The 22220-nt window shown below is 61.0% G+C and overlaps 22 non-coding genes across 22 annotated transcripts; all 22 read left to right on the top strand.

The window, feature by feature from the left end:
- Positions 1-1223: 1223 nt before the first annotated feature.
- On the top strand, positions 1224-1387 carry LOC143801266 (U1 spliceosomal RNA). The gene has a single exon (XR_013220885.1). It is a non-coding gene; the product is annotated as a U1 spliceosomal RNA (small nuclear RNA).
- Positions 1388-2182: 795 nt separating this feature from the next.
- Positions 2183-2346, top strand: LOC143801265 (U1 spliceosomal RNA). Its single transcript, XR_013220884.1, has one exon. It is a non-coding gene; the product is annotated as a U1 spliceosomal RNA (small nuclear RNA).
- Positions 2347-3141: 795 nt separating this feature from the next.
- On the top strand, positions 3142-3305 carry LOC143801263 (U1 spliceosomal RNA). The gene has a single exon (XR_013220883.1). It is a non-coding gene; the product is annotated as a U1 spliceosomal RNA (small nuclear RNA).
- Positions 3306-4100: 795 nt separating this feature from the next.
- Positions 4101-4264, top strand: LOC143801262 (U1 spliceosomal RNA). Its single transcript, XR_013220882.1, has one exon. It is a non-coding gene; the product is annotated as a U1 spliceosomal RNA (small nuclear RNA).
- A 795-nt stretch (positions 4265-5059) lies between these two features.
- On the top strand, positions 5060-5223 carry LOC143801261 (U1 spliceosomal RNA). Its single transcript, XR_013220881.1, has one exon. It is a non-coding gene; the product is annotated as a U1 spliceosomal RNA (small nuclear RNA).
- A 795-nt stretch (positions 5224-6018) lies between these two features.
- Positions 6019-6182, top strand: LOC143801260 (U1 spliceosomal RNA). The gene has a single exon (XR_013220880.1). It is a non-coding gene; the product is annotated as a U1 spliceosomal RNA (small nuclear RNA).
- A 795-nt stretch (positions 6183-6977) lies between these two features.
- On the top strand, positions 6978-7141 carry LOC143801259 (U1 spliceosomal RNA). The gene has a single exon (XR_013220879.1). It is a non-coding gene; the product is annotated as a U1 spliceosomal RNA (small nuclear RNA).
- Positions 7142-7940: 799 nt separating this feature from the next.
- On the top strand, positions 7941-8104 carry LOC143801258 (U1 spliceosomal RNA). The gene has a single exon (XR_013220878.1). It is a non-coding gene; the product is annotated as a U1 spliceosomal RNA (small nuclear RNA).
- A 791-nt stretch (positions 8105-8895) lies between these two features.
- LOC143801256 (U1 spliceosomal RNA) lies at positions 8896-9059 on the top strand. Its single transcript, XR_013220877.1, has one exon. It is a non-coding gene; the product is annotated as a U1 spliceosomal RNA (small nuclear RNA).
- A 795-nt stretch (positions 9060-9854) lies between these two features.
- Positions 9855-10018, top strand: LOC143801255 (U1 spliceosomal RNA). The gene has a single exon (XR_013220876.1). It is a non-coding gene; the product is annotated as a U1 spliceosomal RNA (small nuclear RNA).
- Positions 10019-10813: 795 nt separating this feature from the next.
- On the top strand, positions 10814-10977 carry LOC143801254 (U1 spliceosomal RNA). The gene has a single exon (XR_013220875.1). It is a non-coding gene; the product is annotated as a U1 spliceosomal RNA (small nuclear RNA).
- A 795-nt stretch (positions 10978-11772) lies between these two features.
- On the top strand, positions 11773-11936 carry LOC143801253 (U1 spliceosomal RNA). The gene has a single exon (XR_013220874.1). It is a non-coding gene; the product is annotated as a U1 spliceosomal RNA (small nuclear RNA).
- Positions 11937-12731: 795 nt separating this feature from the next.
- Positions 12732-12895, top strand: LOC143801251 (U1 spliceosomal RNA). The gene has a single exon (XR_013220873.1). It is a non-coding gene; the product is annotated as a U1 spliceosomal RNA (small nuclear RNA).
- Positions 12896-13690: 795 nt separating this feature from the next.
- Positions 13691-13854, top strand: LOC143801250 (U1 spliceosomal RNA). Its single transcript, XR_013220872.1, has one exon. It is a non-coding gene; the product is annotated as a U1 spliceosomal RNA (small nuclear RNA).
- Positions 13855-14649: 795 nt separating this feature from the next.
- Positions 14650-14813, top strand: LOC143801249 (U1 spliceosomal RNA). Its single transcript, XR_013220871.1, has one exon. It is a non-coding gene; the product is annotated as a U1 spliceosomal RNA (small nuclear RNA).
- Positions 14814-15608: 795 nt separating this feature from the next.
- LOC143801248 (U1 spliceosomal RNA) lies at positions 15609-15772 on the top strand. The gene has a single exon (XR_013220870.1). It is a non-coding gene; the product is annotated as a U1 spliceosomal RNA (small nuclear RNA).
- A 795-nt stretch (positions 15773-16567) lies between these two features.
- On the top strand, positions 16568-16731 carry LOC143801247 (U1 spliceosomal RNA). The gene has a single exon (XR_013220869.1). It is a non-coding gene; the product is annotated as a U1 spliceosomal RNA (small nuclear RNA).
- Positions 16732-17526: 795 nt separating this feature from the next.
- On the top strand, positions 17527-17690 carry LOC143801246 (U1 spliceosomal RNA). Its single transcript, XR_013220868.1, has one exon. It is a non-coding gene; the product is annotated as a U1 spliceosomal RNA (small nuclear RNA).
- Positions 17691-18485: 795 nt separating this feature from the next.
- Positions 18486-18649, top strand: LOC143801245 (U1 spliceosomal RNA). Its single transcript, XR_013220867.1, has one exon. It is a non-coding gene; the product is annotated as a U1 spliceosomal RNA (small nuclear RNA).
- Positions 18650-19444: 795 nt separating this feature from the next.
- LOC143801244 (U1 spliceosomal RNA) lies at positions 19445-19608 on the top strand. The gene has a single exon (XR_013220866.1). It is a non-coding gene; the product is annotated as a U1 spliceosomal RNA (small nuclear RNA).
- A 796-nt stretch (positions 19609-20404) lies between these two features.
- On the top strand, positions 20405-20568 carry LOC143801243 (U1 spliceosomal RNA). The gene has a single exon (XR_013220865.1). It is a non-coding gene; the product is annotated as a U1 spliceosomal RNA (small nuclear RNA).
- Positions 20569-21364: 796 nt separating this feature from the next.
- On the top strand, positions 21365-21528 carry LOC143801242 (U1 spliceosomal RNA). The gene has a single exon (XR_013220864.1). It is a non-coding gene; the product is annotated as a U1 spliceosomal RNA (small nuclear RNA).
- The last annotated feature ends 692 nt before the right edge of the window (positions 21529-22220 follow it).

Genomic DNA, 22220 nt, shown 5'->3' with positions numbered 1-22220 from the left:
ACTCCCCGACCACTGATTGCTTTTGCTCTGTTAGGCAGCTGTGTTCACCTGTGACGCTAACAGGGCACAGCGTTTTCCCTTCTGTGCGACTCTGAGAAGTAACAGAGTTCGCTTATACCGCCATATTGTGCTGCCATTTGCTAGCAGCAGGTTCGTCTCCTGCACGGTGGACCCCGGGCTGCGAACGCACCAACAATTATATCTAAATATACTCGGTGCGTTCCACCAGCCCTAACACAAAGTGTGCTTTACCGGAATGGAGCAAGTGGGAAGGCACAGGTGGGAAAGAGTAACAGCAGAAAGCATTTGATAAGACAAGGCCAACTTCTCCAATATGCTTTTTCCCTTTTAATAATTTATAAGGGATATGATTAGGTCCCACAAAGAGTGCAACAGAGGATTCCGTGTAAGATAGTGTCAGTCATGTTACTAACTGTAAAGGAAAAGGTTGTAGACAGATCAAACATTTAGCTGGCAAATTATTTTTAACTTCAACAAATACTGGATTGGTCCGGTGAATCTATATGGGATTTAAGGGGATAATTAATTTGTGATAGTTTGGTGATTTGAGGTTGCCATCAAACACAAATGACAATATAAGTTCTAAGTGAGTCAAGGTGTTTAAGATAAAGCAAAATAAGTAATTAAAAGAGGAGACAACACTAATTAATGTTTGTTTGCACTATAGTTGTGCTGTCAAGCTATGTTGGTTGTATTCAAACTTATAGTTATGTAGCTCTTACCTTCCATTCCGTCCCCTTCTGGTTCAATTCTGGTCTAATTCGGAAATGAGCACTTAAGAAGTTGCACTTGGGAAAGTTGCACAAAAATGACCAAGGTCACAAATGACCACATGACTTACATTTATACTATGTTCCTTAATAATTGCAATCATTATTCCAGGTACCAGGTGTGGATATAGGGTGGAGAGACATGACAAGAAGCAGCATAGGTACAGACTCTCACGAAAAATGGATGGAATATAATTATGTCATTCAAAATGAGATGATGCCTCAATAATATTAGCCTAAAAAATGTACATATTCATGATTGTTACACACAAATGTTAAGATATGCTTCAGAATATATCATGAAAGTGACTAAGAGCCTCCGTGCGGTCTGTGCCGAACGCCACCCCCGCCCCCTCCCTTTCGGGCCCGAGACTCCGCGATGTTGGGGAGCTGCGTCGGAGGGGCGCTCGTCGGGCCGGCGGGCCCCAACTCATACTTACCTGGCAGGGGAGATACCATGATCACTAAGGTGGTTCTCCCAGGGTGAGGCTCATCCATTGCACTCCGGGTGTGCTGACCCCTGCGATTTCCCCAAATGCGGGAAACTCGACTGCATAATTTGTGGTAGTGGGGGACTGCGTTCGCGCTTTCCCCTGATTTCCTATGGTCAAAGACAGAACACTAAAGATGCTCTGCTGAGCCAAAGTGAGACTTTGGAGAAGCTCAAAGCAGGCAGATGTGGCCTTTGGCTCCCCCTTGTGGGGGAAGGATGCCACCTTCCCTGTGTCGTGTCGCTGCTTTCTTGGTTTGTTTGAGGTTGTTGCCTTTGCTTGACACTTTGGCCCTTTTTTGGCCCCCTGGCTGGTGGGGAATGATCACCTCATTTGCATCTCATTGACTTGGTGACGACATGGCTTGCTCTGCTTGTCTGCAGGGGCAGGCAGGCCCGCCCGCTCGCTCACGGGAGGGCACCTGCAGCATCCCCATCTCGCAGCCTTCGGGCTGGAGCTGGACCTGTGAGTGGGCCGCTGGTGCGCGGCTATCTGCTGCGGTTTGGGCCTCCTGCCCTTGAGCCTCCCTCCAGCGTGCATCCTCTTGAGCGGAGATGAGCGAGTCACGAGAGGGTGCCGGCCGGCAGCTGGAGCTCGAGCTGTCTACAGCATGTTCTCAGGCCAGCGCAGCAGCGTGAGGCTGCTGGGGCGGAGCCAACGCTCCTCTATGCAAATGACTCAGGCTGCTGCTGTGCATCTTGGGCGGCTTTGGACTTGAGCTCGGCCTGCCCTGGGGGGGGGCGGAGTGGGCGTCGGGAGCGACCGGCGCCTCCCACTCGAGGAGCCTCCGTGCGGTCTGTGCCGAACGCCACCCCCGCCCCCTCCCTTTCGGGCCCGAGACTCCGCGATGTTGGGGAGCTGCGTCGGAGGGGCGCTCGTCGGGCCGGCGGGCCCCAACTCATACTTACCTGGCAGGGGAGATACCATGATCACTAAGGTGGTTCTCCCAGGGTGAGGCTCATCCATTGCACTCCGGGTGTGCTGACCCCTGCGATTTCCCCAAATGCGGGAAACTCGACTGCATAATTTGTGGTAGTGGGGGACTGCGTTCGCGCTTTCCCCTGATTTCCTATGGTCAAAGACAGAACACTAAAGATGCTCTGCTGAGCCAAAGTGAGACTTTGGAGAAGCTCAAAGCAGGCAGATGTGGCCTTTGGCTCCCCCTTGTGGGGGAAGGATGCCACCTTCCCTGTGTCGTGTCGCTGCTTTCTTGGTTTGTTTGAGGTTGTTGCCTTTGCTTGACACTTTGGCCCTTTTTTGGCCCCCTGGCTGGTGGGGAATGATCACCTCATTTGCATCTCATTGACTTGGTGACGACATGGCTTGCTCTGCTTGTCTGCAGGGGCAGGCAGGCCCGCCCGCTCGCTCACGGGAGGGCACCTGCAGCATCCCCATCTCGCAGCCTTCGGGCTGGAGCTGGACCTGTGAGTGGGCCGCTGGTGCGCGGCTATCTGCTGCGGTTTGGGCCTCCTGCCCTTGAGCCTCCCTCCAGCGTGCATCCTCTTGAGCGGAGATGAGCGAGTCACGAGAGGGTGCCGGCCGGCAGCTGGAGCTCGAGCTGTCTACAGCATGTTCTCAGGCCAGCGCAGCAGCGTGAGGCTGCTGGGGCGGAGCCAACGCTCCTCTATGCAAATGACTCAGGCTGCTGCTGTGCATCTTGGGCGGCTTTGGACTTGAGCTCGGCCTGCCCTGGGGGGGGGCGGAGTGGGCGTCGGGAGCGACCGGCGCCTCCCACTCGAGGAGCCTCCGTGCGGTCTGTGCCGAACGCCACCCCCGCCCCCTCCCTTTCGGGCCCGAGACTCCGCGATGTTGGGGAGCTGCGTCGGAGGGGCGCTCGTCGGGCCGGCGGGCCCCAACTCATACTTACCTGGCAGGGGAGATACCATGATCACTAAGGTGGTTCTCCCAGGGTGAGGCTCATCCATTGCACTCCGGGTGTGCTGACCCCTGCGATTTCCCCAAATGCGGGAAACTCGACTGCATAATTTGTGGTAGTGGGGGACTGCGTTCGCGCTTTCCCCTGATTTCCTATGGTCAAAGACAGAACACTAAAGATGCTCTGCTGAGCCAAAGTGAGACTTTGGAGAAGCTCAAAGCAGGCAGATGTGGCCTTTGGCTCCCCCTTGTGGGGGAAGGATGCCACCTTCCCTGTGTCGTGTCGCTGCTTTCTTGGTTTGTTTGAGGTTGTTGCCTTTGCTTGACACTTTGGCCCTTTTTTGGCCCCCTGGCTGGTGGGGAATGATCACCTCATTTGCATCTCATTGACTTGGTGACGACATGGCTTGCTCTGCTTGTCTGCAGGGGCAGGCAGGCCCGCCCGCTCGCTCACGGGAGGGCACCTGCAGCATCCCCATCTCGCAGCCTTCGGGCTGGAGCTGGACCTGTGAGTGGGCCGCTGGTGCGCGGCTATCTGCTGCGGTTTGGGCCTCCTGCCCTTGAGCCTCCCTCCAGCGTGCATCCTCTTGAGCGGAGATGAGCGAGTCACGAGAGGGTGCCGGCCGGCAGCTGGAGCTCGAGCTGTCTACAGCATGTTCTCAGGCCAGCGCAGCAGCGTGAGGCTGCTGGGGCGGAGCCAACGCTCCTCTATGCAAATGACTCAGGCTGCTGCTGTGCATCTTGGGCGGCTTTGGACTTGAGCTCGGCCTGCCCTGGGGGGGGGCGGAGTGGGCGTCGGGAGCGACCGGCGCCTCCCACTCGAGGAGCCTCCGTGCGGTCTGTGCCGAACGCCACCCCCGCCCCCTCCCTTTCGGGCCCGAGACTCCGCGATGTTGGGGAGCTGCGTCGGAGGGGCGCTCGTCGGGCCGGCGGGCCCCAACTCATACTTACCTGGCAGGGGAGATACCATGATCACTAAGGTGGTTCTCCCAGGGTGAGGCTCATCCATTGCACTCCGGGTGTGCTGACCCCTGCGATTTCCCCAAATGCGGGAAACTCGACTGCATAATTTGTGGTAGTGGGGGACTGCGTTCGCGCTTTCCCCTGATTTCCTATGGTCAAAGACAGAACACTAAAGATGCTCTGCTGAGCCAAAGTGAGACTTTGGAGAAGCTCAAAGCAGGCAGATGTGGCCTTTGGCTCCCCCTTGTGGGGGAAGGATGCCACCTTCCCTGTGTCGTGTCGCTGCTTTCTTGGTTTGTTTGAGGTTGTTGCCTTTGCTTGACACTTTGGCCCTTTTTTGGCCCCCTGGCTGGTGGGGAATGATCACCTCATTTGCATCTCATTGACTTGGTGACGACATGGCTTGCTCTGCTTGTCTGCAGGGGCAGGCAGGCCCGCCCGCTCGCTCACGGGAGGGCACCTGCAGCATCCCCATCTCGCAGCCTTCGGGCTGGAGCTGGACCTGTGAGTGGGCCGCTGGTGCGCGGCTATCTGCTGCGGTTTGGGCCTCCTGCCCTTGAGCCTCCCTCCAGCGTGCATCCTCTTGAGCGGAGATGAGCGAGTCACGAGAGGGTGCCGGCCGGCAGCTGGAGCTCGAGCTGTCTACAGCATGTTCTCAGGCCAGCGCAGCAGCGTGAGGCTGCTGGGGCGGAGCCAACGCTCCTCTATGCAAATGACTCAGGCTGCTGCTGTGCATCTTGGGCGGCTTTGGACTTGAGCTCGGCCTGCCCTGGGGGGGGGCGGAGTGGGCGTCGGGAGCGACCGGCGCCTCCCACTCGAGGAGCCTCCGTGCGGTCTGTGCCGAACGCCACCCCCGCCCCCTCCCTTTCGGGCCCGAGACTCCGCGATGTTGGGGAGCTGCGTCGGAGGGGCGCTCGTCGGGCCGGCGGGCCCCAACTCATACTTACCTGGCAGGGGAGATACCATGATCACTAAGGTGGTTCTCCCAGGGTGAGGCTCATCCATTGCACTCCGGGTGTGCTGACCCCTGCGATTTCCCCAAATGCGGGAAACTCGACTGCATAATTTGTGGTAGTGGGGGACTGCGTTCGCGCTTTCCCCTGATTTCCTATGGTCAAAGACAGAACACTAAAGATGCTCTGCTGAGCCAAAGTGAGACTTTGGAGAAGCTCAAAGCAGGCAGATGTGGCCTTTGGCTCCCCCTTGTGGGGGAAGGATGCCACCTTCCCTGTGTCGTGTCGCTGCTTTCTTGGTTTGTTTGAGGTTGTTGCCTTTGCTTGACACTTTGGCCCTTTTTTGGCCCCCTGGCTGGTGGGGAATGATCACCTCATTTGCATCTCATTGACTTGGTGACGACATGGCTTGCTCTGCTTGTCTGCAGGGGCAGGCAGGCCCGCCCGCTCGCTCACGGGAGGGCACCTGCAGCATCCCCATCTCGCAGCCTTCGGGCTGGAGCTGGACCTGTGAGTGGGCCGCTGGTGCGCGGCTATCTGCTGCGGTTTGGGCCTCCTGCCCTTGAGCCTCCCTCCAGCGTGCATCCTCTTGAGCGGAGATGAGCGAGTCACGAGAGGGTGCCGGCCGGCAGCTGGAGCTCGAGCTGTCTACAGCATGTTCTCAGGCCAGCGCAGCAGCGTGAGGCTGCTGGGGCGGAGCCAACGCTCCTCTATGCAAATGACTCAGGCTGCTGCTGTGCATCTTGGGCGGCTTTGGACTTGAGCTCGGCCTGCCCTGGGGGGGGGCGGAGTGGGCGTCGGGAGCGACCGGCGCCTCCCACTCGAGGAGCCTCCGTGCGGTCTGTGCCGAACGCCACCCCCGCCCCCTCCCTTTCGGGCCCGAGACTCCGCGATGTTGGGGAGCTGCGTCGGAGGGGCGCTCGTCGGGCCGGCGGGCCCCAACTCATACTTACCTGGCAGGGGAGATACCATGATCACTAAGGTGGTTCTCCCAGGGTGAGGCTCATCCATTGCACTCCGGGTGTGCTGACCCCTGCGATTTCCCCAAATGCGGGAAACTCGACTGCATAATTTGTGGTAGTGGGGGACTGCGTTCGCGCTTTCCCCTGATTTCCTATGGTCAAAGACAGAACACTAAAGATGCTCTGCTGAGCCAAAGTGAGACTTTGGAGAAGCTCAAAGCAGGCAGATGTGGCCTTTGGCTCCCCCTTGTGGGGGAAGGATGCCACCTTCCCTGTGTCGTGTCGCTGCTTTCTTGGTTTGTTTGAGGTTGTTGCCTTTGCTTGACACTTTGGCCCTTTTTTGGCCCCCTGGCTGGTGGGGAATGATCACCTCATTTGCATCTCATTGACTTGGTGACGACATGGCTTGCTCTGCTTGTCTGCAGGGGCAGGCAGGCCCGCCCGCTCGCTCACGGGAGGGCACCTGCAGCATCCCCATCTCGCAGCCTTCGGGCTGGAGCTGGACCTGTGAGTGGGCCGCTGGTGCGCGGCTATCTGCTGCGGTTTGGGCCTCCTGCCCTTGAGCCTCCCTCCAGCGTGCATCCTCTTGAGCGGAGATGAGCGAGTCACGAGAGGGTGCCGGCCGGCAGCTGGAGCTCGAGCTGTCTACAGCATGTTCTCAGGCCAGCGCAGCAGCGTGAGGCTGCTGGGGCGGAGCCAACGCTCCTCTATGCAAATGACTCAGGCTGCTGCTGTGCATCTTGGGCGGCTTTGGACTTGAGCTCGGCCTGCCCTGGGGGGGGGCGGAGTGGGCGTCGGGAGCGACCGGCGCCTCCCACTCGAGGAGCCTCCGTGCGGTCTGTGCCGAACGCCACCCCCGCCCCCTCCCTTTCGGGCCCGAGACTCCGCGATGTTGGGGAGCTGCGTCGGAGGGGCGCTCGTCGGGCCGGCGGGCCCCAACTCATACTTACCTGGCAGGGGAGATACCATGATCACTAAGGTGGTTCTCCCAGGGTGAGGCTCATCCATTGCACTCCGGGTGTGCTGACCCCTGCGATTTCCCCAAATGCGGGAAACTCGACTGCATAATTTGTGGTAGTGGGGGACTGCGTTCGCGCTTTCCCCTGATTTCCTATGGTCAAAGACAGAACACTAAAGATGCTCTGCTGAGCCAAAGTGAGACTTTGGAGAAGCTCAAAGCAGGCAGATGTGGCCTTTGGCTCCCCCTTGTGGGGGAAGGATGCCACCTTCCCTGTGTCGTGTCGCTGCTTTCTTGGTTTGTTTGAGGTTGTTGCCTTTGCTTGACACTTTGGCCCTTTTTTGGCCCCCTGGCTGGTGGGGAATGATCACCTCATTTGCATCTCATTGACTTGGTGACGACATGGCTTGCTCTGCTTGTCTGCAGGGGCAGGCAGGCCCGCCCGCTCGCTCGCTCACGGGAGGGCACCTGCAGCATCCCCATCTCGCAGCCTTCGGGCTGGAGCTGGACCTGTGAGTGGGCCGCTGGTGCGCGGCTATCTGCTGCGGTTTGGGCCTCCTGCCCTTGAGCCTCCCTCCAGCGTGCATCCTCTTGAGCGGAGATGAGCGAGTCACGAGAGGGTGCCGGCCGGCAGCTGGAGCTCGAGCTGTCTACAGCATGTTCTCAGGCCAGCGCAGCAGCGTGAGGCTGCTGGGGCGGAGCCAACGCTCCTCTATGCAAATGACTCAGGCTGCTGCTGTGCATCTTGGGCGGCTTTGGACTTGAGCTCGGCCTGCCCTGGGGGGGGGCGGAGTGGGCGTCGGGAGCGACCGGCGCCTCCCACTCGAGGAGCCTCCGTGCGGTCTGTGCCGAACGCCACCCCCGCCCCCTCCCTTTCGGGCCCGAGACTCCGCGATGTTGGGGAGCTGCGTCGGAGGGGCGCTCGTCGGGCCGGCGGGCCCCAACTCATACTTACCTGGCAGGGGAGATACCATGATCACTAAGGTGGTTCTCCCAGGGTGAGGCTCATCCATTGCACTCCGGGTGTGCTGACCCCTGCGATTTCCCCAAATGCGGGAAACTCGACTGCATAATTTGTGGTAGTGGGGGACTGCGTTCGCGCTTTCCCCTGATTTCCTATGGTCAAAGACAGAACACTAAAGATGCTCTGCTGAGCCAAAGTGAGACTTTGGAGAAGCTCAAAGCAGGCAGATGTGGCCTTTGGCTCCCCCTTGTGGGGGAAGGATGCCACCTTCCCTGTGTCGTGTCGCTGCTTTCTTGGTTTGTTTGAGGTTGTTGCCTTTGCTTGACACTTTGGCCCTTTTTTGGCCCCCTGGCTGGTGGGGAATGATCACCTCATTTGCATCTCATTGACTTGGTGACGACATGGCTTGCTCTGCTTGTCTGCAGGGGCAGGCAGGCCCGCCCGCTCGCTCACGGGAGGGCACCTGCAGCATCCCCATCTCGCAGCCTTCGGGCTGGAGCTGGACCTGTGAGTGGGCCGCTGGTGCGCGGCTATCTGCTGCGGTTTGGGCCTCCTGCCCTTGAGCCTCCCTCCAGCGTGCATCCTCTTGAGCGGAGATGAGCGAGTCACGAGAGGGTGCCGGCCGGCAGCTGGAGCTCGAGCTGTCTACAGCATGTTCTCAGGCCAGCGCAGCAGCGTGAGGCTGCTGGGGCGGAGCCAACGCTCCTCTATATGACTCAGGCTGCTGCTGTGCATCTTGGGCGGCTTTGGACTTGAGCTCGGCCTGCCCTGGGGGGGGGCGGAGTGGGCGTCGGGAGCGACCGGCGCCTCCCACTCGAGGAGCCTCCGTGCGGTCTGTGCCGAACGCCACCCCCGCCCCCTCCCTTTCGGGCCCGAGACTCCGCGATGTTGGGGAGCTGCGTCGGAGGGGCGCTCGTCGGGCCGGCGGGCCCCAACTCATACTTACCTGGCAGGGGAGATACCATGATCACTAAGGTGGTTCTCCCAGGGTGAGGCTCATCCATTGCACTCCGGGTGTGCTGACCCCTGCGATTTCCCCAAATGCGGGAAACTCGACTGCATAATTTGTGGTAGTGGGGGACTGCGTTCGCGCTTTCCCCTGATTTCCTATGGTCAAAGACAGAACACTAAAGATGCTCTGCTGAGCCAAAGTGAGACTTTGGAGAAGCTCAAAGCAGGCAGATGTGGCCTTTGGCTCCCCCTTGTGGGGGAAGGATGCCACCTTCCCTGTGTCGTGTCGCTGCTTTCTTGGTTTGTTTGAGGTTGTTGCCTTTGCTTGACACTTTGGCCCTTTTTTGGCCCCCTGGCTGGTGGGGAATGATCACCTCATTTGCATCTCATTGACTTGGTGACGACATGGCTTGCTCTGCTTGTCTGCAGGGGCAGGCAGGCCCGCCCGCTCGCTCACGGGAGGGCACCTGCAGCATCCCCATCTCGCAGCCTTCGGGCTGGAGCTGGACCTGTGAGTGGGCCGCTGGTGCGCGGCTATCTGCTGCGGTTTGGGCCTCCTGCCCTTGAGCCTCCCTCCAGCGTGCATCCTCTTGAGCGGAGATGAGCGAGTCACGAGAGGGTGCCGGCCGGCAGCTGGAGCTCGAGCTGTCTACAGCATGTTCTCAGGCCAGCGCAGCAGCGTGAGGCTGCTGGGGCGGAGCCAACGCTCCTCTATGCAAATGACTCAGGCTGCTGCTGTGCATCTTGGGCGGCTTTGGACTTGAGCTCGGCCTGCCCTGGGGGGGGGCGGAGTGGGCGTCGGGAGCGACCGGCGCCTCCCACTCGAGGAGCCTCCGTGCGGTCTGTGCCGAACGCCACCCCCGCCCCCTCCCTTTCGGGCCCGAGACTCCGCGATGTTGGGGAGCTGCGTCGGAGGGGCGCTCGTCGGGCCGGCGGGCCCCAACTCATACTTACCTGGCAGGGGAGATACCATGATCACTAAGGTGGTTCTCCCAGGGTGAGGCTCATCCATTGCACTCCGGGTGTGCTGACCCCTGCGATTTCCCCAAATGCGGGAAACTCGACTGCATAATTTGTGGTAGTGGGGGACTGCGTTCGCGCTTTCCCCTGATTTCCTATGGTCAAAGACAGAACACTAAAGATGCTCTGCTGAGCCAAAGTGAGACTTTGGAGAAGCTCAAAGCAGGCAGATGTGGCCTTTGGCTCCCCCTTGTGGGGGAAGGATGCCACCTTCCCTGTGTCGTGTCGCTGCTTTCTTGGTTTGTTTGAGGTTGTTGCCTTTGCTTGACACTTTGGCCCTTTTTTGGCCCCCTGGCTGGTGGGGAATGATCACCTCATTTGCATCTCATTGACTTGGTGACGACATGGCTTGCTCTGCTTGTCTGCAGGGGCAGGCAGGCCCGCCCGCTCGCTCACGGGAGGGCACCTGCAGCATCCCCATCTCGCAGCCTTCGGGCTGGAGCTGGACCTGTGAGTGGGCCGCTGGTGCGCGGCTATCTGCTGCGGTTTGGGCCTCCTGCCCTTGAGCCTCCCTCCAGCGTGCATCCTCTTGAGCGGAGATGAGCGAGTCACGAGAGGGTGCCGGCCGGCAGCTGGAGCTCGAGCTGTCTACAGCATGTTCTCAGGCCAGCGCAGCAGCGTGAGGCTGCTGGGGCGGAGCCAACGCTCCTCTATGCAAATGACTCAGGCTGCTGCTGTGCATCTTGGGCGGCTTTGGACTTGAGCTCGGCCTGCCCTGGGGGGGGGCGGAGTGGGCGTCGGGAGCGACCGGCGCCTCCCACTCGAGGAGCCTCCGTGCGGTCTGTGCCGAACGCCACCCCCGCCCCCTCCCTTTCGGGCCCGAGACTCCGCGATGTTGGGGAGCTGCGTCGGAGGGGCGCTCGTCGGGCCGGCGGGCCCCAACTCATACTTACCTGGCAGGGGAGATACCATGATCACTAAGGTGGTTCTCCCAGGGTGAGGCTCATCCATTGCACTCCGGGTGTGCTGACCCCTGCGATTTCCCCAAATGCGGGAAACTCGACTGCATAATTTGTGGTAGTGGGGGACTGCGTTCGCGCTTTCCCCTGATTTCCTATGGTCAAAGACAGAACACTAAAGATGCTCTGCTGAGCCAAAGTGAGACTTTGGAGAAGCTCAAAGCAGGCAGATGTGGCCTTTGGCTCCCCCTTGTGGGGGAAGGATGCCACCTTCCCTGTGTCGTGTCGCTGCTTTCTTGGTTTGTTTGAGGTTGTTGCCTTTGCTTGACACTTTGGCCCTTTTTTGGCCCCCTGGCTGGTGGGGAATGATCACCTCATTTGCATCTCATTGACTTGGTGACGACATGGCTTGCTCTGCTTGTCTGCAGGGGCAGGCAGGCCCGCCCGCTCGCTCACGGGAGGGCACCTGCAGCATCCCCATCTCGCAGCCTTCGGGCTGGAGCTGGACCTGTGAGTGGGCCGCTGGTGCGCGGCTATCTGCTGCGGTTTGGGCCTCCTGCCCTTGAGCCTCCCTCCAGCGTGCATCCTCTTGAGCGGAGATGAGCGAGTCACGAGAGGGTGCCGGCCGGCAGCTGGAGCTCGAGCTGTCTACAGCATGTTCTCAGGCCAGCGCAGCAGCGTGAGGCTGCTGGGGCGGAGCCAACGCTCCTCTATGCAAATGACTCAGGCTGCTGCTGTGCATCTTGGGCGGCTTTGGACTTGAGCTCGGCCTGCCCTGGGGGGGGGCGGAGTGGGCGTCGGGAGCGACCGGCGCCTCCCACTCGAGGAGCCTCCGTGCGGTCTGTGCCGAACGCCACCCCCGCCCCCTCCCTTTCGGGCCCGAGACTCCGCGATGTTGGGGAGCTGCGTCGGAGGGGCGCTCGTCGGGCCGGCGGGCCCCAACTCATACTTACCTGGCAGGGGAGATACCATGATCACTAAGGTGGTTCTCCCAGGGTGAGGCTCATCCATTGCACTCCGGGTGTGCTGACCCCTGCGATTTCCCCAAATGCGGGAAACTCGACTGCATAATTTGTGGTAGTGGGGGACTGCGTTCGCGCTTTCCCCTGATTTCCTATGGTCAAAGACAGAACACTAAAGATGCTCTGCTGAGCCAAAGTGAGACTTTGGAGAAGCTCAAAGCAGGCAGATGTGGCCTTTGGCTCCCCCTTGTGGGGGAAGGATGCCACCTTCCCTGTGTCGTGTCGCTGCTTTCTTGGTTTGTTTGAGGTTGTTGCCTTTGCTTGACACTTTGGCCCTTTTTTGGCCCCCTGGCTGGTGGGGAATGATCACCTCATTTGCATCTCATTGACTTGGTGACGACATGGCTTGCTCTGCTTGTCTGCAGGGGCAGGCAGGCCCGCCCGCTCGCTCACGGGAGGGCACCTGCAGCATCCCCATCTCGCAGCCTTCGGGCTGGAGCTGGACCTGTGAGTGGGCCGCTGGTGCGCGGCTATCTGCTGCGGTTTGGGCCTCCTGCCCTTGAGCCTCCCTCCAGCGTGCATCCTCTTGAGCGGAGATGAGCGAGTCACGAGAGGGTGCCGGCCGGCAGCTGGAGCTCGAGCTGTCTACAGCATGTTCTCAGGCCAGCGCAGCAGCGTGAGGCTGCTGGGGCGGAGCCAACGCTCCTCTATGCAAATGACTCAGGCTGCTGCTGTGCATCTTGGGCGGCTTTGGACTTGAGCTCGGCCTGCCCTGGGGGGGGGCGGAGTGGGCGTCGGGAGCGACCGGCGCCTCCCACTCGAGGAGCCTCCGTGCGGTCTGTGCCGAACGCCACCCCCGCCCCCTCCCTTTCGGGCCCGAGACTCCGCGATGTTGGGGAGCTGCGTCGGAGGGGCGCTCGTCGGGCCGGCGGGCCCCAACTCATACTTACCTGGCAGGGGAGATACCATGATCACTAAGGTGGTTCTCCCAGGGTGAGGCTCATCCATTGCACTCCGGGTGTGCTGACCCCTGCGATTTCCCCAAATGCGGGAAACTCGACTGCATAATTTGTGGTAGTGGGGGACTGCGTTCGCGCTTTCCCCTGATTTCCTATGGTCAAAGACAGAACACTAAAGATGCTCTGCTGAGCCAAAGTGAGACTTTGGAGAAGCTCAAAGCAGGCAGATGTGGCCTTTGGCTCCCCCTTGTGGGGGAAGGATGCCACCTTCCCTGTGTCGTGTCGCTGCTTTCTTGGTTTGTTTGAGGTTGTTGCCTTTGCTTGACACTTTGGCCCTTTTTTGGCCCCCTGGCTGGTGGGGAATGATCACCTCATTTGCATCTCATTGACTTGGTGACGACATGGCTTGCTCTGCTTGTCTGCAGGGGCAGGCAGGCCCGCCCGCTCGCTCACGGGAGGGCACCTGCAGCATCCCCATCTCGCAGCCTTCGGGCTGGAGCTGGACCTGTGAGTGGGCCGCTGGTGCGCGGCTATCTGCTGCGGTTTGGGCCTCCTGCCCTTGAGCCTCCCTCCAGCGTGCATCCTCTTGAGCGGAGATGAGCGAGTCACGAGAGGGTGCCGGCCGGCAGCTGGAGCTCGAGCTGTCTACAGCATGTTCTCAGGCCAGCGCAGCAGCGTGAGGCTGCTGGGGCGGAGCCAACGCTCCTCTATGCAAATGACTCAGGCTGCTGCTGTGCATCTTGGGCGGCTTTGGACTTGAGCTCGGCCTGCCCTGGGGGGGGGCGGAGTGGGCGTCGGGAGCGACCGGCGCCTCCCACTCGAGGAGCCTCCGTGCGGTCTGTGCCGAACGCCACCCCCGCCCCCTCCCTTTCGGGCCCGAGACTCCGCGATGTTGGGGAGCTGCGTCGGAGGGGCGCTCGTCGGGCCGGCGGGCCCCAACTCATACTTACCTGGCAGGGGAGATACCATGATCACTAAGGTGGTTCTCCCAGGGTGAGGCTCATCCATTGCACTCCGGGTGTGCTGACCCCTGCGATTTCCCCAAATGCGGGAAACTCGACTGCATAATTTGTGGTAGTGGGGGACTGCGTTCGCGCTTTCCCCTGATTTCCTATGGTCAAAGACAGAACACTAAAGATGCTCTGCTGAGCCAAAGTGAGACTTTGGAGAAGCTCAAAGCAGGCAGATGTGGCCTTTGGCTCCCCCTTGTGGGGGAAGGATGCCACCTTCCCTGTGTCGTGTCGCTGCTTTCTTGGTTTGTTTGAGGTTGTTGCCTTTGCTTGACACTTTGGCCCTTTTTTGGCCCCCTGGCTGGTGGGGAATGATCACCTCATTTGCATCTCATTGACTTGGTGACGACATGGCTTGCTCTGCTTGTCTGCAGGGGCAGGCAGGCCCGCCCGCTCGCTCACGGGAGGGCACCTGCAGCATCCCCATCTCGCAGCCTTCGGGCTGGAGCTGGACCTGTGAGTGGGCCGCTGGTGCGCGGCTATCTGCTGCGGTTTGGGCCTCCTGCCCTTGAGCCTCCCTCCAGCGTGCATCCTCTTGAGCGGAGATGAGCGAGTCACGAGAGGGTGCCGGCCGGCAGCTGGAGCTCGAGCTGTCTACAGCATGTTCTCAGGCCAGCGCAGCAGCGTGAGGCTGCTGGGGCGGAGCCAACGCTCCTCTATGCAAATGACTCAGGCTGCTGCTGTGCATCTTGGGCGGCTTTGGACTTGAGCTCGGCCTGCCCTGGGGGGGGGCGGAGTGGGCGTCGGGAGCGACCGGCGCCTCCCACTCGAGGAGCCTCCGTGCGGTCTGTGCCGAACGCCACCCCCGCCCCCTCCCTTTCGGGCCCGAGACTCCGCGATGTTGGGGAGCTGCGTCGGAGGGGCGCTCGTCGGGCCGGCGGGCCCCAACTCATACTTACCTGGCAGGGGAGATACCATGATCACTAAGGTGGTTCTCCCAGGGTGAGGCTCATCCATTGCACTCCGGGTGTGCTGACCCCTGCGATTTCCCCAAATGCGGGAAACTCGACTGCATAATTTGTGGTAGTGGGGGACTGCGTTCGCGCTTTCCCCTGATTTCCTATGGTCAAAGACAGAACACTAAAGATGCTCTGCTGAGCCAAAGTGAGACTTTGGAGAAGCTCAAAGCAGGCAGATGTGGCCTTTGGCTCCCCCTTGTGGGGGAAGGATGCCACCTTCCCTGTGTCGTGTCGCTGCTTTCTTGGTTTGTTTGAGGTTGTTGCCTTTGCTTGACACTTTGGCCCTTTTTTGGCCCCCTGGCTGGTGGGGAATGATCACCTCATTTGCATCTCATTGACTTGGTGACGACATGGCTTGCTCTGCTTGTCTGCAGGGGCAGGCAGGCCCGCCCGCTCGCTCACGGGAGGGCACCTGCAGCATCCCCATCTCGCAGCCTTCGGGCTGGAGCTGGACCTGTGAGTGGGCCGCTGGTGCGCGGCTATCTGCTGCGGTTTGGGCCTCCTGCCCTTGAGCCTCCCTCCAGCGTGCATCCTCTTGAGCGGAGATGAGCGAGTCACGAGAGGGTGCCGGCCGGCAGCTGGAGCTCGAGCTGTCTACAGCATGTTCTCAGGCCAGCGCAGCAGCGTGAGGCTGCTGGGGCGGAGCCAACGCTCCTCTATGCAAATGACTCAGGCTGCTGCTGTGCATCTTGGGCGGCTTTGGACTTGAGCTCGGCCTGCCCTGGGGGGGGGCGGAGTGGGCGTCGGGAGCGACCGGCGCCTCCCACTCGAGGAGCCTCCGTGCGGTCTGTGCCGAACGCCACCCCCGCCCCCTCCCTTTCGGGCCCGAGACTCCGCGATGTTGGGGAGCTGCGTCGGAGGGGCGCTCGTCGGGCCGGCGGGCCCCAACTCATACTTACCTGGCAGGGGAGATACCATGATCACTAAGGTGGTTCTCCCAGGGTGAGGCTCATCCATTGCACTCCGGGTGTGCTGACCCCTGCGATTTCCCCAAATGCGGGAAACTCGACTGCATAATTTGTGGTAGTGGGGGACTGCGTTCGCGCTTTCCCCTGATTTCCTATGGTCAAAGACAGAACACTAAAGATGCTCTGCTGAGCCAAAGTGAGACTTTGGAGAAGCTCAAAGCAGGCAGATGTGGCCTTTGGCTCCCCCTTGTGGGGGAAGGATGCCACCTTCCCTGTGTCGTGTCGCTGCTTTCTTGGTTTGTTTGAGGTTGTTGCCTTTGCTTGACACTTTGGCCCTTTTTTGGCCCCCTGGCTGGTGGGGAATGATCACCTCATTTGCATCTCATTGACTTGGTGACGACATGGCTTGCTCTGCTTGTCTGCAGGGGCAGGCAGGCCCGCCCGCTCGCTCACGGGAGGGCACCTGCAGCATCCCCATCTCGCAGCCTTCGGGCTGGAGCTGGACCTGTGAGTGGGCCGCTGGTGCGCGGCTATCTGCTGCGGTTTGGGCCTCCTGCCCTTGAGCCTCCCTCCAGCGTGCATCCTCTTGAGCGGAGATGAGCGAGTCACGAGAGGGTGCCGGCCGGCAGCTGGAGCTCGAGCTGTCTACAGCATGTTCTCAGGCCAGCGCAGCAGCGTGAGGCTGCTGGGGCGGAGCCAACGCTCCTCTATGCAAATGACTCAGGCTGCTGCTGTGCATCTTGGGCGGCTTTGGACTTGAGCTCGGCCTGCCCTGGGGGGGGGCGGAGTGGGCGTCGGGAGCGACCGGCGCCTCCCACTCGAGGAGCCTCCGTGCGGTCTGTGCCGAACGCCACCCCCGCCCCCTCCCTTTCGGGCCCGAGACTCCGCGATGTTGGGGAGCTGCGTCGGAGGGGCGCTCGTCGGGCCGGCGGGCCCCAACTCATACTTACCTGGCAGGGGAGATACCATGATCACTAAGGTGGTTCTCCCAGGGTGAGGCTCATCCATTGCACTCCGGGTGTGCTGACCCCTGCGATTTCCCCAAATGCGGGAAACTCGACTGCATAATTTGTGGTAGTGGGGGACTGCGTTCGCGCTTTCCCCTGATTTCCTATGGTCAAAGACAGAACACTAAAGATGCTCTGCTGAGCCAAAGTGAGACTTTGGAGAAGCTCAAAGCAGGCATATGTGGCCTTTGGCTCCCCCTTGTGGGGGAAGGATGCCACCTTCCCTGTGTCGTGTCGCTGCTTTCTTGGTTTGTTTGAGGTTGTTGCCTTTGCTTGACACTTTGGCCCTTTTTTGGCCCCCTGGCTGGTGGGGAATGATCACCTCATTTGCATCTCATTGACTTGGTGACGACATGGCTTGCTCTGCTTGTCTGCAGGGGCAGGCAGGCCCGCCCGCTCGCTCACGGGAGGGCACCTGCAGCATCCCCATCTCGCAGCCTTCGGGCTGGAGCTGGACCTGTGAGTGGGCCGCTGGTGCGCGGCTATCTGCTGCGGTTTGGGCCTCCTGCCCTTGAGCCTCCCTCCAGCGTGCATCCTCTTGAGCGGAGATGAGCGAGTCACGAGAGGGTGCCGGCCGGCAGCTGGAGCTCGAGCTGTCTACAGCATGTTCTCAGGCCAGCGCAGCAGCGTGAGGCTGCTGGGGCGGAGCCAACGCTCCTCTATGCAAATGACTCAGGCTGCTGCTGTGCATCTTGGGCGGCTTTGGACTTGAGCTCGGCCTGCCCTGGGGGGGGGCGGAGTGGGCGTCGGGAGCGACCGGCGCCTCCCACTCGAGGAGCCTCCGTGCGGTCTGTGCCGAACGCCACCCCCGCCCCCTCCCTTTCGGGCCCGAGACTCCGCGATGTTGGGGAGCTGCGTCGGAGGGGCGCTCGTCGGGCCGGCGGGCCCCAACTCATACTTACCTGGCAGGGGAGATACCATGATCACTAAGGTGGTTCTCCCAGGGTGAGGCTCATCCATTGCACTCCGGGTGTGCTGACCCCTGCGATTTCCCCAAATGCGGGAAACTCGACTGCATAATTTGTGGTAGTGGGGGACTGCGTTCGCGCTTTCCCCTGATTTCCTATGGTCAAAGACAGAACACTAAAGATGCTCTGCTGAGCCAAAGTGAGACTTTGGAGAAGCTCAAAGCAGGCAGATGTGGCCTTTGGCTCCCCCTTGTGGGGGAAGGATGCCACCTTCCCTGTGTCGTGTCGCTGCTTTCTTGGTTTGTTTGAGGTTGTTGCCTTTGCTTGACACTTTGGCCCTTTTTTGGCCCCCTGGCTGGTGGGGAATGATCACCTCATTTGCATCTCATTGACTTGGTGACGACATGGCTTGCTCTGCTTGTCTGCAGGGGCAGGCAGGCCCGCCCGCTCGCTCACGGGAGGGCACCTGCAGCATCCCCATCTCGCAGCCTTCGGGCTGGAGCTGGACCTGTGAGTGGGCCGCTGGTGCGCGGCTATCTGCTGCGGTTTGGGCCTCCTGCCCTTGAGCCTCCCTCCAGCGTGCATCCTCTTGAGCGGAGATGAGCGAGTCACGAGAGGGTGCCGGCCGGCAGCTGGAGCTCGAGCTGTCTACAGCATGTTCTCAGGCCAGCGCAGCAGCGTGAGGCTGCTGGGGCGGAGCCAACGCTCCTCTATGCAAATGACTCAGGCTGCTGCTGTGCATCTTGGGCGGCTTTGGACTTGAGCTCGGCCTGCCCTGGGGGGGGGCGGAGTGGGCGTCGGGAGCGACCGGCGCCTCCCACTCGAGGAGCCTCCGTGCGGTCTGTGCCGAACGCCACCCCCGCCCCCTCCCTTTCGGGCCCGAGACTCCGCGATGTTGGGGAGCTGCGTCGGAGGGGCGCTCGTCGGGCCGGCGGGCCCCAACTCATACTTACCTGGCAGGGGAGATACCATGATCACTAAGGTGGTTCTCCCAGGGTGAGGCTCATCCATTGCACTCCGGGTGTGCTGACCCCTGCGATTTCCCCAAATGCGGGAAACTCGACTGCATAATTTGTGGTAGTGGGGGACTGCGTTCGCGCTTTCCCCTGATTTCCTATGGTCAAAGACAGAACACTAAAGATGCTCTGCTGAGCCAAAGTGAGACTTTGGAGAAGCTCAAAGCAGGCAGATGTGGCCTTTGGCTCCCCCTTGTGGGGGAAGGATGCCACCTTCCCTGTGTCGTGTCGCTGCTTTCTTGGTTTGTTTGAGGTTGTTGCCTTTGCTTGACACTTTGGCCCTTTTTTGGCCCCCTGGCTGGTGGGGAATGATCACCTCATTTGCATCTCATTGACTTGGTGACGACATGGCTTGCTCTGCTTGTCTGCAGGGGCAGGCAGGCCCGCCCGCTCGCTCACGGGAGGGCACCTGCAGCATCCCCATCTCGCAGCCTTCGGGCTGGAGCTGGACCTGTGAGTGGGCCGCTGGTGCGCGGCTATCTGCTGCGGTTTGGGCCTCCTGCCCTTGAGCCTCCCTCCAGCGTGCATCCTCTTGAGCGGAGATGAGCGAGTCACGAGAGGGTGCCGGCCGGCAGCTGGAGCTCGAGCTGTCTACAGCATGTTCTCAGGCCAGCGCAGCAGCGTGAGGCTGCTGGGGCGGAGCCAACGCTCCTCTATGCAAATGACTCAGGCTGCTGCTGTGCATCTTGGGCGGCTTTGGACTTGAGCTCGGCCTGCCCTGGGGGGGGGCGGAGTGGGCGTCGGGAGCGACCGGCGCCTCCCACTCGAGGAGCCTCCGTGCGGTCTGTGCCGAACGCCACCCCCGCCCCCTCCCTTTCGGGCCCGAGACTCCGCGATGTTGGGGAGCTGCGTCGGAGGGGCGCTCGTCGGGCCGGCGGGCCCCAACTCATACTTACCTGGCAGGGGAGATACCATGATCACTAAGGTGGTTCTCCCAGGGTGAGGCTCATCCATTGCACTCCGGGTGTGCTGACCCCTGCGATTTCCCCAAATGCGGGAAACTCGACTGCATAATTTGTGGTAGTGGGGGACTGCGTTCGCGCTTTCCCCTGATTTCCTATGGTCAAAGACAGAACACTAAAGATGCTCTGCTGAGCCAAAGTGAGACTTTGGAGAAGCTCAAAGCAGGCAGATGTGGCCTTTGGCTCCCCCTTGTGGGGGAAGGATGCCACCTTCCCTGTGTCGTGTCGCTGCTTTCTTGGTTTGTTTGAGGTTGTTGCCTTTGCTTGACACTTTGGCCCTTTTTTGGCCCCCTGGCTGGTGGGGAATGATCACCTCATTTGCATCTCATTGACTTGGTGACGACATGGCTTGCTCTGCTTGTCTGCAGGGGCAGGCAGGCCCGCCCGCTCGCTCACGGGAGGGCACCTGCAGCATCCCCATCTCGCAGCCTTCGGGCTGGAGCTGGACCTGTGAGTGGGCCGCTGGTGCGCGGCTATCTGCTGCGGTTTGGGCCTCCTGCCCTTGAGCCTCCCTCCAGCGTGCATCCTCTTGAGCGGAGATGAGCGAGTCACGAGAGGGTGCCGGCCGGCAGCTGGAGCTCGAGCTGTCTACAGCATGTTCTCAGGCCAGCGCAGCAGCGTGAGGCTGCTGGGGCGGAGCCAACGCTCCTCTATGCAAATGACTCAGGCTGCTGCTGTGCATCTTGGGCGGCTTTGGACTTGAGCTCGGCCTGCCCTGGGGGGGGGGCGGAGTGGGCGTCGGGAGCGACCGGCGCCTCCCACTCGAGGAGCCTCCGTGCGGTCTGTGCCGAACGCCACCCCCGCCCCCTCCCTTTCGGGCCCGAGACTCCGCGATGTTGGGGAGCTGCGTCGGAGGGGCGCTCGTCGGGCCGGCGGGCCCCAACTCATACTTACCTGGCAGGGGAGATACCATGATCACTAAGGTGGTTCTCCCAGGGTGAGGCTCATCCATTGCACTCCGGGTGTGCTGACCCCTGCGATTTCCCCAAATGCGGGAAACTCGACTGCATAATTTGTGGTAGTGGGGGACTGCGTTCGCGCTTTCCCCTGATTTCCTATGGTCAAAGACAGAACACTAAAGATGCTCTGCTGAGCCAAAGTGAGACTTTGGAGAAGCTCAAAGCAGGCAGATGTGGCCTTTGGCTCCCCCTTGTGGGGGAAGGATGCCACCTTCCCTGTGTCGTGTCGCTGCTTTCTTGGTTTGTTTGAGGTTGTTGCCTTTGCTTGACACTTTGGCCCTTTTTTGGCCCCCTGGCTGGTGGGGAATGATCACCTCATTTGCATCTCATTGACTTGGTGACGACATGGCTTGCTCTGCTTGTCTGCAGGGGCAGGCAGGCCCGCCCGCTCGCTCACGGGAGGGCACCTGCAGCATCCCCATCTCGCAGCCTTCGGGCTGGAGCTGGACCTGTGAGTGGGCCGCTGGTGCGCGGCTATCTGCTGCGGTTTGGGCCTCCTGCCCTTGAGCCTCCCTCCAGCGTGCATCCTCTTGAGCGGAGATGAGCGAGTCACGAGAGGGTGCCGGCCGGCAGCTGGAGCTCGAGCTGTCTACAGCATGTTCTCAGGCCAGCGCAGCAGCGTGAGGCTGCTGGGGCGGAGCCAACGCTCCTCTATGCAAATGACTCAGGCTGCTGCTGTGCATCTTGGGCGGCTTTGGACTTGAGCTCGGCCTGCCCTGGGGGGGGGGCGGAGTGGGCGTCGGGAGCGACCGGCGCCTCCCACTCGAGGAGCCTCCGTGCGGTCTGTGCCGAACGCCACCCCCGCCCCCTCCCTTTCGGGCCCGAGACTCCGCGATGTTGGGGAGCTGCGTCGGAGGGGCGCTCGTCGGGCCGGCGGGCCCCAACTCATACTTACCTGGCAGGGGAGATACCATGATCACTAAGGTGGTTCTCCCAGGGTGAGGCTCATCCATTGCACTCCGGGTGTGCTGACCCCTGCGATTTCCCCAAATGCGGGAAACTCGACTGCATAATTTGTGGTAGTGGGGGACTGCGTTCGCGCTTTCCCCTGATTTCCTATGGTCAAAGACAGAACACTAAAGATGCTCTGCTGAGCCAAAGTGAGACTTTGGAGAAGCTCAAAGCAGGCAGATGTGGCCTTTGGCTCCCCCTTGTGGGGGAAGGATGCCACCTTCCCTGTGTCGTGTCGCTGCTTTCTTGGTTTGTTTGAGGTTGTTGCCTTTGCTTGACACTTTGGCCCTTTTTTGGCCCCCTGGCTGGTGGGGAATGATCACCTCATTTGCATCTCATTGACTTGGTGACGACATGGCTTGCTCTGCTTGTCTGCAGGGGCAGGCAGGCCCGCCCGCTCGCTCACGGGAGGGCACCTGCAGCATCCCCATCTCGCAGCCTTCGGGCTGGAGCTGGACCTGTGAGTGGGCCGCTGGTGCGCGGCTATCTGCTGCGGTTTGGGCCTCCTGCCCTTGAGCCTCCCTCCAGCGTGCATCCTCTTGAGCGGAGATGAGCGAGTCACGAGAGGGTGCCGGCCGGCAGCTGGAGCTCGAGCTGTCTACAGCATGTTCTCAGGCCAGCGCAGCAGCGTGAGGCTGCTGGGGCGGAGCCAACGCTCCTCTATGCAAATGACTCAGGCTGCTGCTGTGCATCTTGGGCGGCTTTGGACTTGAGCTCGGCCTGCCCTGGGGGGGGGGCGGAGTGGGCGTCGGGAGCGACCGGCGCCTCCCACTCGAGGAGCCTCCGTGCGGT

This window comes from Ranitomeya variabilis, chromosome 1 (genome assembly GCF_051348905.1).
Source record: "Ranitomeya variabilis isolate aRanVar5 chromosome 1, aRanVar5.hap1, whole genome shotgun sequence".
NCBI lineage: Eukaryota > Metazoa > Chordata > Amphibia > Anura > Dendrobatidae > Ranitomeya > Ranitomeya variabilis.
Note: the sequence above shows the minus strand (reverse complement) of the source record. Positions and strands in the feature narration are given on the sequence as shown.